The sequence below is a fragment of the Triturus cristatus genome, chromosome 1_1 (assembly GCF_964204655.1).
Source record: "Triturus cristatus chromosome 1_1, aTriCri1.1, whole genome shotgun sequence".
NCBI classification, from domain to species: Eukaryota; Metazoa; Chordata; class Amphibia; order Caudata; family Salamandridae; genus Triturus; species Triturus cristatus.
Window position 1 is genome coordinate 1,009,505,244 of NC_140579.1, and position 2,905 is coordinate 1,009,508,148.

General features: G+C 51.1%; 1 pseudogene; it reads left to right on the forward strand.

Annotated features, from left to right (window-relative positions):
• Positions 1–1,712: 1,712 nt before the first annotated feature.
• LOC146871448 (18S ribosomal RNA) lies at positions 1,713–2,553 on the forward strand (annotated as a pseudogene; the record flags this gene model as incomplete).
• Positions 2,554–2,905: the final 352 nt, after the last annotated feature.

Here is a 2,905-nt window from a genome sequence, read left to right on the forward strand (position 1 = left end):
CCCCTCCCACCCCCATGCCCCCCCCTTCCCCCCCCAGCCGGCAATCTGAGGGATAGCCCCGGGCGCCACAAGCTCTAGCTACGCCTCTGACCAGGTGATCCTCCCAGGTGGAGCTAAAGGCAGCAATATCATCTAGATATGCTGCACTATAGGCTTCCAGGCCTGTACGGACTTTGTTCACCAACCTTTGAAAAGTGGCAGGTGCATTTTTCAAACCAAAGGGCATCACCACAAATTGGTAGTGCCCACTAGGGGTAGAAATGGCTGTCTTTGGCTTTGTATCATCAGCTAGTCTGATCTGCCAGTAGCCAGCTGTTAGGTCAAATGTGCTCAGAAACTTGTCTGAGGCCAAAATGTCTATAAGCTCATCTGCCCTAGGGATTGGATGGGCATCAGTCCTAGTGACTGCATTGAGACCCCTGTAGTCTACACAAAACCTCATCTCTGTCTTGCCATCTTTGGTGTGAGGTTTAGGCACTAAGAATATTGGACTAGCCCAAGGGCTATCTGAGGGTTCAATAACTCCAAATTCCAAAATCTTCTGGACTTCATCACTGATACAGTCCCTGACATGGTCAGGTAGCCTGTATATCTTATTTTTAACAGGCAGACTGTCTCCAGTGTCCACTTCATGAGTGCACCAGGTAGTCTAACTTGGAGTCAGTGAAAACATATGTCTAAACTGATTGAGAACTTTTCTGCAATCAGTTTGTTGCTGGACAGTGAGGCTGCCTGCCAAGGCTACATCATCTACTGAACCCTCATCAGGGTTCTGTGAGAGGAGGTCAGGGAGTGGATCACTCTCTTCCTTCTGTCCCTCATCAGTAGGCAGGAGCAAGCCCATGTCAGCCCTGTCAACATATGGTTTGAGCCTGTTGACATGGAGCACCCTATGGGGGCTCCTGGGAGTTCTATGGTCCACCAGGTAGGTGACCTCTCCCTTCTGCTCAATTATGGTATGGGGGCCACTCCATTTGTCTTAGAGGGCTGCTGGGGCCACAGGCTCCAACAACCACACTTTCTGCCCTGGCTGGTAAACAGTCAGCACAGCCTTTTGGTCATGCCAGGCCTTTTGTAATTCCTGGCTAGCCTCAATATTTGTATTTGCCTTCTTCATGTATTCAGCCATCCTGGAGCGGAGACCAAGTACATAGTCCACAATATCCTGTTTAGGGGGTTTGAGAGGTAACTCCCATCCCTACTTCACTAGACACAATGGAACCCTAACTGGATGTCCAAACAGAAGCTCAAATGGACTGTAACCAACCCCCTTCTGTGGAACCTCTCTGTAGGCAAAGAGAAGGCAGGGCAAAAGTATATTCCATCTGTGCCTAAGCTTTTCTGGGAGACCTTTGATCATGCCCTTGAGGGTTTTGTTGAACCTTTCAGCTAACCCATTGCATTTTGGGTGATAAGGAGTGGGGAATTTATAATTCACTCCACACTCCTTCCACATAGCAGTCAAGTAACTAGACATGAAGTTTGCAGGTCTGTCTGATACTACCTCCTTAGGAAAACCCACTCTGAAAAAGATTCCTAGTGCCCATGCCCATGTGACCGCATCTCTCCACCACTCCAGCGAGCCCGCCCGCCCAGGCGGGTGGGTTCCTTCCCCCAGCAGGCTCCTGAGAGGGAGGGGTGCGCGAAGGTTGTCTGGTCGGGGAGATGGGCACGCGGCCCCCCGAACCCGCCCCGTCAGCAGGTGAGGCTACCTGGCTGATCCTGCCAGTAGCATATGCTTGTCTCAAAGATTAAGCCATGCACATGGAAGTACACACGGCCGGTACAGTGAAACTGCGAATGGCTCATTAAATCAGTTATGGTTCCTTTGATCACTCCATCTGTTACTTGGATAACTGTGGTAATTCTAGAGCGAATACATGCCGACGAGTGCTGACCACCCGGGATGTGTGTATTTATCAGACCAAGACCAATCCGGGCTCGCCCGGCCGCTTTGGTGACTCTAGATAACCTCGGGCCGATCACACGTCCCCGTGACAGCGACGATACATTCGGATGTCTGCCCTATGAACTTTCGATGGTACTTTCTGTGCCTACCATGGTGACCACGGGTAACGGGGAATCAGGGTTCGATTCCGGAGAGGGAGCCTGAGAAACGGCTACCACATCCAAGGAAGGCAGCAGGCGCGCTAATTACCCACTCCCGACTCGGGGAGGTAGTGACTAAAAATAACAATACAGGACTCTTTCAAGGCCCTGTAATTGGAATGAGTACACTTTAAATCCTTTAACGAGGATCCATTGGAGGGCAAGTCTGGTCCCAGCAGCCACGGTAATTCCAGCTCCAATATCGTATATTAAAGATCCTGCCGCGAGGCGAGCTACCGCCTGTCCCAGCCCCTGCCTCTCGGCGCCCCCTTGATGCTCTTGACTGAGTGTCCTGGGGGTCCGAAGTGTTTACTTTGAAAAAATTAGAGTGTTCAAAGCAGGCCGGTTGCCTGAATACTTCAGCTAAGAATAATATAATAGGACTCCCGTCCCCCCTTCAACCGTCCCGGTGCGCACCGAGGGGCACAATACGAATGCCCCCGGCCGTCCCTCTTAATCATGGCCCCAGTTCCGAAAACCTGATAAGGGTGGGGAAAAGGGTAAAGACCAGAAGTCTTCTCAAGGGCCCCAAAATCTGCATCTGGTGGGGAGTCCCAATCCAACAAAGAAACCATGGTGTAAAATCTGTAAACAGAAAACCCATTGGACAAGTGATGGTACCAAGTCCAAGGACTCAACTCCGGCCACCATTGCCCCTAAGGCAACTGTTCCCCCTAGTTCAGCTCCAAGTGTTGGTACTCAGAATAAGGGTGTAGTAAGGTTAACCCTGGGATCTGAGATGGACTCTGGCCTAGTCAGAGTTCCTACTCAGGCTGTACTGATCTGTGATGGGGGA